The sequence below is a fragment of the Tympanuchus pallidicinctus genome, unplaced genomic scaffold (assembly GCF_026119805.1).
Source record: "Tympanuchus pallidicinctus isolate F22 unplaced genomic scaffold, pur_lepc_1.0 scaffold2, whole genome shotgun sequence".
Lineage (NCBI taxonomy): Eukaryota > Metazoa > Chordata > Aves > Galliformes > Phasianidae > Tympanuchus > Tympanuchus pallidicinctus.
Genome location: NW_026294721.1, coordinates 31,292,088 through 31,308,549, shown reverse-complemented (window position 1 = coordinate 31,308,549; position 16,462 = coordinate 31,292,088). Strand labels below are relative to the sequence as shown.

General features: G+C 37.3%; 1 long non-coding RNA gene across 1 annotated transcript; it reads left to right on the top strand.

Annotated features, from left to right (window-relative positions):
* Positions 1 to 2,617: 2,617 nt before the first annotated feature.
* LOC128080194 (uncharacterized) lies at positions 2,618 to 15,071 on the top strand. The gene is made up of 4 exons (XR_008206538.1): positions 2,618 to 2,840; positions 3,772 to 3,899; positions 8,519 to 8,600; positions 15,018 to 15,071. It is a non-coding gene; the product is annotated as an uncharacterized LOC128080194 (long non-coding RNA).
* The last annotated feature ends 1,391 nt before the right edge of the window (positions 15,072 to 16,462 follow it).

Sequence of the window (16,462 nt, the reverse complement as noted above, 5' to 3'; positions counted from 1 at the left end):
TTGCTCTTCTTTTGAAAACACTTCAGGGCTTCAACATCTTTTTCCTAGTGAGGGGCCCAAAACTGAACACAGTACTCGAGGTGCAGCCTCACCAGGGCCAAGTATAGAGGGATGATCACCTGCCTGCTCTTGCTGGCAACACTACTTCTGATACAAGCCAGGATGCTATTGGCCTTCTTGGCCACCTGGGCACACTGCTGGCTCATGTTGAGCCAAGCATCAGCCAACATCCACAGGTCCATTCCCTCTACACAGTCTTCCATCCACTCATCCCAAACCAGTAGCACTGCCTAGGGCTTCAGCTAAAGTGCAGGACTTAGCACTGGGTCTTGCTAACATTCATCCCACTGGCCTCAACCCATGGATCCAGCCTGTCCAGTTCTTTCTGTAGGGCCTTCCTACCCCCAGGCAGATTGATACTTCCTGCCAGCTTGGTGTCATCTGCAAACTTACTGAGGATGAACTTAGTCCCATTGTACAGGTCATCAGTAAAGACAACGAACAGGAAAGACCCTAATACAGACACATGGGGAATACCACTTGTGACTGATCACCAGCTGAATTTAACCCCATCTATCACCACCCTCTGAAGAAGCAAAATTTTTTCTGATATGTTCTCAGCAATACCAGGTAATGCATTCACAGGTAGGCAAAGAGTCACATACAGAAAGAAGAATGAAATTCACCCAGCTAGCAAAGGTACTCTAGCTATGCAGCAGTCCTTCACAGGAAGCAGCCTAAGTCAAAGAAATAACTTCTCTCTGGTGGCTGGTCCTTGCATGAACCCAAGGTCCACCTTGGGTCCACCCCTTCTGGTCACATGGGGGACTTTTCACTAGGAGCTCAATCACCAGTTCAAGCTGTGACCTAACAGTACCCCAACATAGTCACAGAATAACTTTTGAGGACATCACAGAAGTACCTGGCCATAATTTCTGTTCATAACTTAATATTTATGTAAGAAATTAGGAACGAAAATGAAACAAGCTTCATAAATGTGTCTTGGTGAGAAAAATATTACTTATAATGATGGAGAGAAAATTTAGTCTAATTAGTTAATCAACTAGAAAGTGAAGAAGTAATGGACTTTGCAAATCCATGATTGTTTCTCTAACAGAAGTCTCTAAACTGATAAAAAGCAGATATCAGCCTTAGCAACTTGAAACTATTAACATTTGGTCAAATTCCATCTGGGAAAAGGGCTTCTATCTTAAGGATCTTATGAAGTCCATATCAAGAAAAATGATTTCATTAATTATCTTAAAGAAGTGTACTACTACACTTGTGTAGTAATGCCACGCATAGTTTTGTGGAGTGAAAGAGTGACATCTCTGTTATGGCAAAATGAGGACACATGCCCCTTCCAATACTCTTACAAACGGAGTTGGAGAAGTAGGATATTGGAAGAATTTCTAAAGACCTCAAATATAGCAAGAAGCTGTATAAACTTTAAGCCAGTGTAGGTTATGAATCACAGAGCAATGTGTTGCTTGTTTGTTTGTTTGTTTTTCTTGGGAGAGACACAACTAATCATGTCAGTAACCATATCTTGCAATTGTTTTCTTGATTAACTGCCACATCAAACTCTCAATGGGGAAAATGCCACACTTAAAACTACAGGAATTATGCTGAATGAAAATGTTATATACAGCTCTTGACAAAGGTTTGGTTACATAGTCTCCAAAACAGGTCAGTAATTTGTCACATCAGCCTTTCTATGGAACACCAACCTCTTTATTGTGGTTCACTGCACATACAGCCCTTGGGAGTCCAATACTAATAGTGTGCAGACAGTGCTAAGGCACACAATCCAAACTACCTTATTATAGATCTACTTTGAAGAAACGCTTACATATTTAGAGCGAAACAACCATTACATGTAGAAAAACAAAAATCTATAACAGGAATCCAAAAGCCAAAGGGGTGTTTTCAAGTAATACTATCAACATTATCTTTAAGAAGCAGCCCAGAAAACCATACAGCTGACAGATTACATCAGATGCAGTTGATTGCAAGGCTGTATAAATGGATGTCATTACACGAACACTATTAGTGGTAAAGGCTCTGTGTGAAAGAACCGCATATTTGCATGGGAACATTATTTAAAACTAAGCATATGGCAGGCCTCCAATTTTACATCTTTATATCATCTGCAGTAGACTCCAGAAGTAAATGACAGCAATGCCTGAGGTCTCAAGCTTTTTAAGTTGGTAAATGCTCTGGGGAATTTCTACTATTTTTTTTTTTTTTGAATTTGTGGGAAGCTAAGGATACCTAGTGCCTTGTTGGGATCCTTAATACAATTTTCACTCTATAAAGCTTTAAGAATGTGTGACAAAGTAAAGATGAAATGAATTAAAACAAGTAGACAATATTTTCCTTATGGATGAACTAATAAAGTCATAGAAATCATAACATAAAGTCAACTTGCTGGCAATTACAAAAGTACCTATTCTGTTCAATATGCCTGTAAGGGAACTGTTATGTTACAGCCTGAAGTGATGATTGAGCACCTGATGAAGGGCGGGGAGCTGGAAGCACAGATGCAAGCAATGTACCAGAATTGCAATTGACCGAAAGGAGTTGACCTAGGTTTCTATTCCTCCCTGTGTTCATTTATGAGCTAGCCTCTGAAAAGAGGATCTCTTTTGTATGAAGGCTGCTTCTTGAGAAGAAGGAGTTTGTAGTTAGATACTCTATCATCAGTTTGGTGAATCAATCTTTTCCAGTATGTATTTATTGATATTCCTAATGGTACTTTGTCTGGTATTGCAAAGAATTTATCAGAAGAAAATGTACTTCTTCCAAAATGTTTCTTCCAAGAGCTGATTATGTCTTAGGTAAGTTACCCCCAGATCTCCAGCATTTTATTGGTTGGAAACCTATTTCAAATTGATAAATATAAGATCAGTTTGCTTTTCAACTCTTTAAATCTTGGCTATGTTTCCTATACGTAACTCTAATGTAGTCTGTGAGGAGGGGGGGGGAGGGGGGAAGAAATGTCACATTCAAAATTCCTGTTCAGACACTTTAAACGTTCAATGGGTGTACAAATTCTGTATGAAGTCTTAAGTCTTCAGCTTAACACGAGGTTTGGAAACATTTTACCCTGGGTTAAAAAAAGGAAAACATACTGTTGTGAGATCATAAAGACTGAGTACAGATTTGTTGCTCACTTCTACGTGCTATATAGGACACTATTTTTCTCAAAATTTAGGTGAAATCAGATAAGACACTTCACACACTCTTTATTTTTTGTCATAGAATACCATAGATCTAAAATAGCCAGTGTGGAGATGTTCTGCCTTGACAGTATTCTGTGATCAGATGTACTATTATTACTTGTTTTCTTCACAAAATAACGTTTAGCAAAATCAGGTAAACAAGCAACGGGTCAGAGAAGGCCAGAAAAAAATTGCTCCATTTCAAATAAACTTCAGTAGCTGCAAGGGAAGACTTATCAAAGCATTCTTATAAAATTCTGAAAATTTAGTAAGTCTGAAGTTTAGGTTACATGAAAACCCTGCAGCCTGGAATAGAAGGGAAGGAAATACCGAACAGTGAAAGGAAGTGGTATTCCATTTTGAGTTTTTATTTACAAAATATAATTGTCCTTTATAGTGAAGTTAAGAAAAAATCAAACAACCAAACAAGGTGGAATTGCATCAATTTTGCTAGTTCAGAGTTTAAAAGAGCATACAGACCCATAACTGATTTATGTGCTCAGATATGTTTATCTAAACTAATTTCACATTCTTCATTTATTTTCAGTGTTGCTTGTTGTCCCAATTTCTTTTTTTGCATACTGGTTTGGAAGTAGATCAAGTAGAACTGAAATGAAGCAAGTTCAAAACCATGCGGATCAATGCCCAAATGGAGGAAAAGAAAAGAAAGATCTGGTAGGGTTTTTTTAACCAGTTTGCACCAGAAAAGTCATTGGCTTTTGGAAATAACTGTGTTGGCTGTGGCATAAAGACTTCATTTTAAAACTAAACTGGTCAAACAGCCTGTTGTAAAATGGAAAGTTCTGCTCCCCTCCATGCTCCTTTCCCTTGCTTTGAGAACTGAATGAGCAGGAACCAGTTCATGGAACTGAACTGGAAACCCACAGAAAACAGTTTTCAACTCGTTAGGTTTCAAACTCAGATTGGTTTACTACAGGGTATGATGACACTCAGAGTCTCATTTTTGCATAGAGTGCAAAAATGCAAAAAACCATGAATGCAGAATAAGCAGTACAGGCACCCATTTTGGTCCAACTGGTCACTAGTCTGGATTATCTAAGGAAACCTTTTCATAATGTCATTGCAAAAAATAAATCAATAAAATAACTTGGCAGCGTGCCCTCCAGCAGCATTTGCAGAAGATATCATCACCTCCTCTAAAATACCCGGATGTTATTCAATGTGTTATATGAGCAGATCTGATGTTTCTACAGTTGCAAACATTTTTTTATTTTACTGCATCTTTGTTTCTCCAGCTCTATGCATCATGTTATAGAATATCTGAGACTAAAATGGGGTGTCAAAATCAAAACTTCTTGAATCAGCACCATGATCATCGGTGAATAATCCAAAGAACATTCAGTACTACTGAAAATCAGATTCCCCAAAAACAGATAGCTATTACCTACTTTTTACGTTTTGCTTGTAGAAGTCTCTTTTCTTGCACAGAGGATCTGGCATGCGGCAAAATGTCTTCCACTATCCTGGCTGAATGTCATTCATTTCTCTTTAGCAGTACCAAAATAATGGAAAAAGTCTCTTGCTTCTGTTTACAGATATTTCTCCCTGATACTGAAAAAGATTGTGACTGATTTTGGAGAGTGTAACAAACTGATAGGACGGAAATGCACTGAGCTGTTTCAAGAGTTTTCTGTGTGACAGTTCACGTAAAATAGATGTGATTTTTGGATTCATTTTCATTTAATGTCTCCAACAATTGAAGTCTTACATTAATGTTTGAAATTGCTTCTGCATGTTGTTTCAGTTTGTTTTGCAAAATACATGATACAGGATATGAAGATATTTCAGATAGCATTGCATGAAAAGGTGGTGTTGAATGTAGATGCAATTCTTGAGTATCATAAAGCTTTCTCTTTTCTTCCTGCAATCCTTGCCAGCACTCAAAGCCCAGGTAAAAGTCATTTTGAAGTTTTCTCTTGAGAGTGTAACAATCAGAGGAAAAAAAATAGCCTTGACTCTAATTGAGGGAGATTGAGTCTCTTTGAAGGATCTTCCTATTGCTTGAAGAAGAAAAGAGACAAAAAGTAGAGTAACACCTGTGTGGTTTGCAGTACCTCCAAGGAACTGTGAAAAACAAGTGCCACCGGTTCCACTGAAGGGCACAGAGCTGCACTGTCCCCTCACCAAGAGCTTCGTGTCCTCAGAACCCTGCCCCCGCTGAGCCGCGTGCAGAGGGTAACGCAATTCCTCACCCTTACAGTGCTCAGGGGTTGCTGGTGTGCTGGAATGCAGGCTTGGACTGGCCCTGAGGAGGAGAGGTGATGCGGTCTCTGCAGCCTTGTTTTGCTGAGAGCCGCGAGCCTCGCAGAGCTCTGCGGGGCTGCCCTGCAAAGCGGGAAGTCAGCACCTCTCGGAAGTGGCACGAGGCTGCCGTGCGCCGATACCTGACGCCATCTCAGGATCGCACGTGTGGCAGCGTTGCCATGACAGCAGGTCCTCACCATAACCTCCCTGAGGCCTCGCCTGCTCCAGGCAGAAAAAGCTGTGAAAAGCAGCCAGTACCATCCCTGGTTGGGCTTATGGAAGGAGTTTTAATAGACATCCCTGAGCTGAGTGAGACCTGTGTGGTTTGCTGCCTGAATGCAAGCTGATTTGCTCCAGGAGAGGCTGCCGATGTGCTGGCCAAATGCCCTCTGTAAGCAGAAATGGGAGGAGAAAGGAAAGAAAATCTTTGAGAATCCCTTTGCTGTTTGTGCTCAAGGCAAGTATTTGAGCACTTTCTGCTATACCCAAGCAACATATGGGGGTGGGAGGGGGGAGGAGAGAGAGAGAGAGAGAGAGAGAAGAGAGAAAGAAAAGCCAAACTGGGGTGCTTTCAAATTTGTGATGGAGCAGAGAAGTCCTTGTGAGAGCTGGGAGGGGGCAGGTGGCACAACATGGCGTGGCTGTGCTCCAAAGCATGCAGAGATCAGGCTTCTCCAAGCTCCTGCACAACATGCTTGTCCTCTGATGCTGCCATGCCTGTGCTGATGACACAAACTGATTAGATTTGAAGCTAAGATTATGTAGTGACACATCCTGCATTTCCAGAATTTTGTCTGTTTGAATGTCAGGTAATTAAATTACAGCGCATTGCATTGTATCAATTCTAAATCATGTTTCAATATCTTCACCACATGTATTAGTCCATTATGCCATTTAACTCTGTTGAGCAGAAGTTTCATATTCCTGTACAACTCTCAAGCAGATAGGATGAAAATAAACATAATTTTGTTTTAATACAACACAAGAACATCCTAGCAAGTAAAATCAAAGGTCTTTCACAGTAATCGCTGTGAAGATAAGAGTAGGGTAAGGGTACTTCCACTTCATATACTTTTAGTCCCACTGACATTTTGTGTTGAGGGGACGTGTTAGGCTGGTAGTAGCTTTATTTATTTAGTAACTATCTGATCATCTTGTCTCTCTCCTTGAATCAGCATACCCAGTAGTATCTAATAAATTGCAACTTCTGTTGGTGAGTTTCACTGATCTATTTTTTGACACATTCTACATAAGATTTCACAGACTTCACTAGCAGAAGTTGTAAGTTTGTTAAAGGTTACATCTTTTGTAAAAGTAAGCGGAATTGTAATTTTGATTTAGTCTGCTGACAAATCTTAAAGCAAGAAGACCTCTCTTCTCTTTCTCTGTATAATACCTAATTAAGCTGAAATGAAGACATGACATGTCTCATGGCAGATGTTCACCTTCCTTTGTGGTTGCATACATGTAAGGCAGCCAGATGGTCTTGCCTTTTGTGGATGGACAAACCACCCCTTTTGTAATGACTGCAAATTAGCCAAACTTACTTAATTCCTCCCCAAGCTAAAATAGAAGTAAAATAGCTTGTACTGAGCTCTAGTAGTAGAATTAAACCTCAAGTGATCTAGTGAATTCTATCAAGAGCCAGTTGTACTTCTAGTGCAGACAAAGTACACATTTGTTTGGGTTTTTTTAGGCCTTGTTATGTAACCAGTGTGCTTCAACACAGAATGCAAACTCTTTCTTCCCTCCAGCTTGCAGTGTGTCAAGCTGAATTTCTGGGAGGATCACCTTTTAGCATTTTCACTGAATTTTTACTCCTATATATCCCAAATACAGACCTAAATGCTTACTGGCATTTTTTGGGGGGGGATGAGCCATTTTAAGCCTAAGTGATGATCCATTATAGCATCTTTTTCTTCCATTTTCTAAGTCATGTGGAAGGTGTTCAAGAAACATGTAGCTGTGGCACTTAGGGGCATGGTTTAGTGCATGTGGTGGTGATGGGTTGATTGTTGTACAAGATGATCTTAGATGTTTTTTTCTAGCCTTAATGATTCCATGATTCTATTTTTTTCCATTCTCTAACAACAAAATAAAATAAATTTAAAGGCTAGTCCTAGGTACAGAAGGACTGTTTTCCAAGAAACCTAAAAATCCAGATTTTTATACTCAAAGTTACACCAGTACACATGGTATAGAAACTTTACGTTGTTTGTAAAAAAACAAAGATTGAAGCTAAGTCACTTCCAAATCTCAACCTGAAAAATTACATTTACTCATTTGGGTAGGTTTTCTTCTGTTTGATTTTCCTTGTGCCTATTTATTTATTTATTTATTTATTTATTATATAATTTGAGAACCTTGTCATTCCTCAGTTGCTTCTGCTGTGGTATGCTGATGTTGAAAAAAAAAGCTTAAAGTATATTTGTTACTTTTATTTCATTTCTCAGGGCATGATTCCTTAGTAGACTGCAGTGAAAGCTTGTTCATTAAATTTTTATTTATATCGAGCAGTCAGTATAATAAAAATAACCAGACTCCACAGTGTAAGTTAGTTTCCAAAACTGGTTTTGTCCTCACTGTTTGTCTTGGATTACTTCATCCACTCCCAAATGCTTCTTTACCCACACACCCTGCTACTTTGTAGTTTGAGCACCTTGCAACTGTAGTGTTGTAGTGAACTAACTTTTCAAGCAGTTTTTTTTCACATGCCTGTACAATATAAATTAGAAATGAGCTTTCTTCTGTTTTGTTTTGTGTTTTGTTTTGTTTAGATACCATGAAGCTCTCTTTAGGGATGATTCAAGTCCAAACACCATAATTCAGACATAGTTTTTATAGAAAGGTGGAAAAGAGAGAGCAAGTAGGTAGCTATAAAATGGATACTAAACATCTGATTGAAGCAGTATAGTGGACAAGGGTATCACTTCCCTAGGACAGAATACCAGCTGTGAAGGAAATTTTGGTTGAGTGGTTGAATAGGTTATGACAATAAATCAACATGTGCTGAATTGTGTTCATTTTAGGTGTGGATCCTAATCTGACGTGACTGCATAAATCAAGAGCAGTGTTATGGATGACTGTAGACTCGCACTGGAATAATAGCAGGTAAGTGAAAGAATAGCTGCCTCTGCTGATAGTCAGAGATTCCAAAGAGAATCCCTAAGTATACACACACTTTTATTGACTGTGTTGTGTAGGAGGGGACTGAAATGAATGCATGTCAGGTGAAGAGAGGGCAGAAGGGGCGTATGCCTGAGGGTGCTGAAGTATCACTGCATTGCTGGCAATTAAAATTTGCATTAGTACTTGTAGTCTGTTACAGTTGAGATTTTAACAATTAATTTGAAGTAATTCTTATGAACCTCCTCTCTAATGTACAGAATCTTCATGTATTTTATTTTACTAATATCTGGATTGCAAACATTGCAAGTGTGTGCCAATACCCCTGTGAATAGCAGTTCGATAAGACCATGAGGGAAAACAAATGTTTACAAATGGTAAGACATGGTCTGCATCTTCCACTATTCTCCTATACCCAGTTTTGGATGAAACTGAAGGGAAACTTATTTGATGATCATCTGAGTGTGTGGCTGTAATTCACACCAAATTCACACTGAAGTTTCTAAGAGCATTTCCATCAGCCTGGAACTTGGAAATTTAAATTAAGATAAATAATAATGTCTTTAATGTCATTCATTATTTGACAAAGGTTAGGGAAATTAAAATCCTTCTTAGTTTTTCTGCTAAAAGAAACAAAGAGAAAAATTTGCAAGTGTAAAGAATGTTCTTAGTAGCTCCATATTGGATTCCTCCTTCAGATCAATGAATGAAGTTTATGGTGGGAAGGTACAGAATGCATGGTTTCTGAAAATCCAGCAACTGTAGGATCACAATAATTATCAAATTTCTTTCTCGTAAGTCATGGCCATATTTTTCTCCTCTGCTGCTTTTTCCTCTATTTACTGGTGTAAAGGACTAATGAATAGGATGTGGAAATTGTCCACTTTATTTATTTATTTATTTATTTATTTATTTATTTATTTATTTTAGTATACTACAGAAAATCATATAGGGGAAAACTTTTGGTTCTTTATTCAGAGTAAGTATCCAGTAACTTACCCTGTTTCAATTTCTGTTGGCATCAGTGGGATTAATCTGCAGAATGTTTTAAGCAAAATGAACATGGAGAAGTTCTGGTTCCTGAGATTATTCTTTTGCTCAGTGTCTCTCATGTCTTCCATCTCCCTGATTTAATCTTCTGATGCACTGATTTGTGTAGATATAAATGGAAATATTGAAACAAGTGAAAATTGTTGTCATTCTTTTACTATGAAGAAAGAGCTCCATGCAAATTCTGCTACTGGAGCCAGTACCTAAATTTGAGTTATGTTTATGAATTCCACAAAGAGAATATTACATTACAGTTTCAATCTCTAGCTTCCAAGTGCAGACATGGATATTACCAGAGTCAGCTCAAAGCTATCAATCATTAGAAAGCTTATTGAGTGTTCAAAATAGTTCTATCAATATCTCATTTGCTGTCTGATCTAATGCATAGCCTCTAATGCCAACGCAGTGACTCCATCTTTCAAATGATAAAACATGATTTCTTACAAGCGTTTGTGAGAGGCTTATATTTTTATGTTTGGCCCATTGAGTTAGATGGATGAGTTTGTCCTACTTTGCTGCTCAGCTGATAGCCGTGAAGAAAAATTGCTCTTACAACATGTATTTCAAGACCATGTAAGAGGAATATCAAAAGAAACACTTCAATTAAACATTTCTCAAAGTGAGAAATACTCATATTGTCTATGTTAAATGGCAAGCATTGTGTTTATTAGATAGAATCAAAACCTTAAATATATAATGTGATATATGATAAAGATAAAACAAGGCAGTGGTTATAAAACTCAGCTCCAGATCTTGCTCAAGCTTTAACCTCATTTTTACATGGAGACTTATCATAGTATAATGATAAGTAGGAACCATGACACGAGTGTAGGTGGCTTCGCCCTTTCAGGATTGCTGGAAAGCTTTTGCAGTCACCCTGCACCACGTTATGTTTTGGATATCACATATGAGCAGATTCAAATCCTTCTCAGTCATCTCATGAATCTAGATTGATTATCTGGGAGTCAATGAATGTACCATATGATGATTTTCAGACCAAAAGATATATAAGATGGGCAGAGATATATTTATGTTCTTTGCAATTCAGTGGCTGGCACAGCTGAGCTAATGTTTAGGGGCAGGAGGGTTAATGATTTGCTGCTGATATAGGCCAGCAGCTAATTACTTTCTCTCTACAACAACAGGGAAGCAGGATGGAATTGCCTCTGACTAATTTGCAGTCACTGTGGTGGAATGCTTTGTGCAGAAGCATGCTGTTCTAGACTGTGTCATGGTGACACTGTCTAGCCCTTAGTAAAATATGCAAACACTAAGCACTGGTAATGTCTTAAGGGGATGAGAATGCTTTGCTTCACTAGGAAATATATGCTGACAGTATATGCTAAAGTAAACTTTTCCATACTCTCTGGCATCTGAAAAAGTGTAAGAAGATTAGAGTCACAAGAAAGCAGATGCCACAGAAGTGTACAAGCCTTCAATACTGTGTTCTGGATACATCCAAAGTCAAAGTCTGTGTGTCTTTACATAAAATTGTAAGCTAATTAACTCCTCTCAGGTGCAAGTATGAAATTATGAAATTGAAAGCAGATTTCTTATGAGATGTATTTCAAACTTTTGATTAGACTTTAGCAGCAGGTAAGCTGTGTGTAGTCTGAGCCAAAGCTGGAACCTGGGATGAGCAGTCATGCAATGAAATTATTTTAAGATGACTTGATGATATGCACTTTAAAAATGGCCAAATAGAGGTGTTTAGGAAAGCCTGTTTTTTATCTCTCTCTCCAGAGAGCAGATCAGTGTTCCTCTGGAAAAACAAAACAAACAAACGTGAAGTTTATTTTCCTAGAATTGGGATTAAAATTTCTCAATTCTTAAAACCAAAACCAACAGCCTTTCAGAAATCCATTCTCAATTTTATAATTTTTGAATATTCCCCTTACCTTTTTTTTCCCCCTCATTTTAGAACTAAATATGCAAAACTTTAAAATTTTAAATAGCTTTTAGAATGGAATGATTAAAAAATGTAAAGATACTGATGCAACTTCAAAAATGAGTTTAAGAAAAAACATATTTGAACATACTTGTTTTGGACCAGAATCATCCCTTCATGAAAATCACAACGTAAGAAAGCAAAATTTGGAAGTGATGGGTGTTTAGCTCCCAGTGATCTGCTTTAGTGCCTTTTCTAGTTTAAAATAATAATAATAAAAAAGTGGTTTTATATATATGTGTGTGTGTGTGTGTGTGTGTGTGTGTGTGTGTGTGTGTGTGTGTGAATAAAGTCCCATGTTTCTAAGACGTGCTGTCTTTTCACTAGCATAGGATTCAGTATTTCAAATGAACAAACATCTGTTGCTACAATGTTTGAAGAAAAAAAAAATCAGTTTGAATTTTCTGTGTTGTAATAACCTTATTTGCAACTTGGAATACTATAGCTTTGTGCTGTCACTGAGACTTTGGTATTACATAAGTTAGTTCAGATCTGGATTATGTTGTATTTCACGTGTTGTCAATAGAACTGATATTGTAAATCAGTTAAATAATTAAAGTGAATGCAGAAGAATCCATATGTAATCAGGGCAAGGAAATCTGTGCTTTTGATCAGAAGCATACAGGAATGTTGAACAGCAAATGGATGTTATAAAAACCACAGATCAGTAAGTGCAGAAAGTCCTCAAGAGAGCAAGTTACACAGACCTGAAAAAGTAATGTAAGTCTTATGTTGCTTCCCAGAGAGAATGGCTAGGACTGGCCCTTGAGAGTTTTTACAGTAACAGCTGCAGCAGAGATATAGAATTTGGAAGTAATCATGAATAAATAGGAGTGCTTGAAGTGATAAAAAGTTGAATACTATCACATATTTATACAAAACAAATACGCAATGCTTTTTCTGTTTCCTCTGCCTGAGGAAACACAGCACACCTCAGCACAGAGCTGAAGTGTCCGTGTTAAGCGATTGTTTGTGGCTGATGTGCAAGAGTAATAGACGAGTTTTTTTCCATATGTATCTGTGTGTATAGGTTCTGGTGAGAAGGTGTGCAGCACAGTGCTGCCATGGTTAGGTTATTTCCTAGAATCCACAACCAAACTCTTAATGCGTTCTGATTAGGTTCTGTGTAAAGATCATGGCAAGACTCTGCCTTTTTCCTTTGCCTTAGTTTGGAAGAACAGGGGAATTATGGAATAAAAAGTGAATAAAAATAACACTTCTAGCAGAATTTTTCTTGGCTATTTAAAGGGCTTAAACATTCATAGAATCATAGAATTCATAGAACTGTATAATTCAAAATGCTTTTATAAGCCTTTTCACATTTTATTTTGGCTATTTTATGCAGGAAAATAATATGGAGTTGATCATAGCTCTTGGATGCATTCAGTGTAACACTGTAAAATTTTTTTACCTGGTGCATGACTTCCACCTGCAACAGAAAATGTGACACTGTTATTAAGAGTGCCGAACAGGGTACTGAGAGGACACAAAATGCTGCACCTAAGACTTTCATTATGTAAATTTTGGAGAACAACAAAACCTTTCATATACAAATATTTGCAATTTCAAGCAGTATAACATTTATTTACAAGTACATATGTGTGTTTCCATTCATGGATGTAGTTTAGTTGTGTGAAGGAATCTCTGTATAAAGCATGATGAGCTAGTCAAAACATTGTGATGCATCTGTTCTGAAGGGTCTGCAATTTCATAATAGTGACCCTAAAGTTGTATTAGGATATTTGGATTGTGAAGCATTATGAAAGGTTGTATCCTTTTTAAGGTGAGGCATGTTGAGCATGTTGAGAAGTGATGTTGGCACTCTACAGAAAAACATGTCAAAAGAAAGACAGTACCTAAGTTTGTGAAGAGAGTCAAAGTATAATATTCAGAAAGTGCTTGGACTTGGATTGCAAAGTCAGCTTCTATAAGCTCTGTATACTTTTCATGCCTGCTTGAAAAACAGAGATTCTGAAAGCGTGCAGAAGCATCAGTAATCACTTAGTAGCCTCTGGGGCTGAACCAAGAAGCTACTGGAGATGTGAAGGAATCCTGAACTGAAGTATGTGCTACAAACGTGTCTTCTGTTTTTAAATGCTGCAGGACCATTCAGTTACACTAAAATCTAAGTACTGAAATGTAATGTCAGGTCTAGTGAGAGAGTTATCATTGCTGTCAACAGAAGTAAGCTCTGAGAACCTGTTCTACATTTCTTGTTCTTGTGTGTGATTTTTGTATTTCTGTGTATGTTTGTTTTTACCATACACATGAATACAGATCCTTTTTATCTAGTGTTCTTCAGGATTGAAGTGTTAGGATCTTAGGGCTTGCAATAGAGATTTGATTATGCCACAGAATAGTAAGACCATTGAGAAAGAATTTGGTGGTGAAGCACCTCCAGCTATACTGAATTATAAGTGAATTAATGGAAGAAGATGGAAGTTAAGAGTAGTGTCCTTTACAGTTCTGTGGTGTTTTGGAAAGGTTTAACCCTAACAGATGAAGTGAAGATGATAAATCAGACTGTCAGTTTTGACCAATCAAGCAATGAAATGGCAATAAGAGGAAAGTACTGTCCAGTTTGATCCTTTTCCTTTTCTTTTCAAATTTGCAACAAAAATTTGCCAGCAATTGCTACTTTCTTTAAGAGACTGTCAATTATTCTCTTTTGAGATGCTTTACATCCTGTATAGAATTATTATTATTATTAATTTGTAAGAGGGGTAAGGAATGTTTCCTCTGAATTGTCAACTGCAGTAGAAAGAGACAGTAGTTTAGCTTGAATAAGAATTGATGAGGGTGTTTTATCTAAACTGTTCAACTGCACTTTTGTTTGGGCTTACTTTATATGTGTATGTGGATATGCTCTAGGAAATCAGTTACTGAAGAATCCCTCTTTATGTTATTTACCAGTAAATGACCTGTTCATTTAGAGGAAAAAAAAAAAAAAAAAGAGAGAATTTAAGGAGGCAGTTGCTTTTTTTTTTTTTTTAAACAAACGATCATGTGTAATCTCTCAGATGGGAGTGGGAGTTGAAAGGATCATCTTTCTTACTTATTACCATCTGACAATAATTTCTTCCACTGAAGTCTGTGGATATGCTTTGTCTGACTTAAGCTACTAATGAAAATTTCATCCTGACATACGCAGCATAAGGAAGTACACTTTATGAGACTCAGAAACATCTCTATCTGAACAGAATCAGTTTTCTGATGGAATTGTAAACCACTTGTGGGTGACTGTTGGGAGTGATGGGTGCTTGACAGAAGACTACAGTTCTTCTGACTTCTTTACTTGATTCCTAAAGAGAATTCTATCTCCTCGTCCACATTCTTTTCAATGAAGAAGAAATGATGTGGTTTGCTGTGTAGGCAAAAATAATTGATATATTCTTGTCATGAAGCAGAACTCCAACAGCAATTTCTGAGCTCCAGTACAGCAGGAATATCAAGGAGAGAGGATATAACTGGAAGTTTCTGGTCTCTGAACTTTGTTGAAGATTAATTACCTGTGCAGTACAGGATGCAGGTGCTATAAAACTGCTTTCTTATAACTCTACAGTGTAGTGGGAGGGCTGTATCCTGAGGGGAGCTACAAGTATGTACGTGGTTTCTGGACTTGTAGGAGCTTTCATTTGTCTCTGAATGATTTATTCATAGAGGTGTTAATTTGAAAGATGAAAAAAATAAAAGATTTCGGAATTCTAACAAGGAATAAACAGAATATTTTACAGTATTTCTAGTTAATATCTAATGAGACAACACATCTTTCCCGGGATTCCTGCTTCTAACTCCAATTATTGTTAATGAGAATTTTATGCCCCCTGTATTAAAAAGAATAGGTTAGAGATACTTGCTCAAGCAACAACCTGTGGCTATATATTCATATTTAACACCTCAAAGGGAGATGAAGAGAGTGTGTGTGCCTGTATGTCTGTAATTAATATTGTCATCAATTATAAATATGGAAGCTTGCTGTAAATTTTGAATCTGGATTCAGGCAGGGACTCTGAGCATCCAGCATCCCAGGCTGTGAGCTATAGTGGTTAGTAGATAATCTCTCTGGGATGTATGCTGCATTTTTTATTACAAATCTTAGCTATGGCAGCGGCTACATTATTTCAGAGGTATAAAAAAGACATCTGCTACAAAATCCCATCAGCGTAGCCCATTTGACTGTATTGAGTACTGTATATGTTATATATATTTTACAACCTCAGGTTAATGGAACCACCTAACTGCTGATATAGGAAAATGTCTTTTATGCTTATAGTGAAATATTGACAAATCCATAGCAAGTTACTGAAAGTCACGTGTGGTTACTCAAGTTTGACCAAACAAAAAAGAATTCTTGTCTAATTAGATGTTAATCTAATGGGATTAGAGATGATGCAAGAAATCTTAGATTCCTTAATTAAGGTAAATGTAAAAATGATAATTTATTATTTAAAACCACTACCTTCCTTTGAACTGATGGTCTGCACCAATAACTGGTTTCATTGAGTTGGCACCTATAATTACTGTATTTCCACCTAACTATGCACACAGATTTATTTAGAATGAGCTGTTCGCTAGGGACGACCTTGAGCTATAAGTGAAGATGTTTCCTTTGCAGTTATATTGTTACTTTCTTCAGGGAAAAAGAAAACAAACAACCAAACAAGAAAAAACAACTAATGTAGAAACAATCAAAAACTCACCTGATGTTAAATAGTTTGAGCTGAGTATAAGCGAAATTCAGACAATGTGGACATGTACACAGTCCGCCATTAAGGTTTTTTTACATCATTTACTGATATCTATAGACAAGCAGTTGTCTTTATACGCTTGAAGAATGCCATTTTCAGCA